The sequence below is a fragment of the Penaeus monodon genome, chromosome 27 (genome assembly GCF_015228065.2).
Source record: "Penaeus monodon isolate SGIC_2016 chromosome 27, NSTDA_Pmon_1, whole genome shotgun sequence".
Classification (NCBI taxonomy): domain Eukaryota; kingdom Metazoa; phylum Arthropoda; class Malacostraca; order Decapoda; family Penaeidae; genus Penaeus; species Penaeus monodon.
Genome location: NC_051412.1, coordinates 3,269,591 through 3,270,032, shown reverse-complemented (window position 1 = coordinate 3,270,032; position 442 = coordinate 3,269,591).

Here is a 442-nt window from a genome sequence, read left to right as displayed (position 1 = left end):
CCGATAGCTATATAAACCTATAAAATGCATACAATGCATCACATTAGTAAATGAGTTATCTTATAATGTGTAGCTATGAATGAAATATGTATCCCAAAGTGGGCTTTTTGCACAACTGTATCAGGTATTTCCTTATGCATATGTTTGCATAAGTAGATGTATGTTCACATATTCTACCAATTGTGTTTATATGTGTAGGTTAAACAATCTCACTTAATTTCCATCTACGATACACGTTTTCCATTCTGGTTATAGATTACATGATTAGGGTAAAAAAAACAATGCCTCCCGGCGGGGAATCGAACCCCGGTCTCCCGTGGGGACAGGCGGGAATACAAAACCACTATATTTACCGGGGAAAATTGGTTTCAAAACTACAGGTTTTTAAAAAACCATGGTTTTTTAGATGTTCACTTAAATTATATCCCACTACCTATGTGGT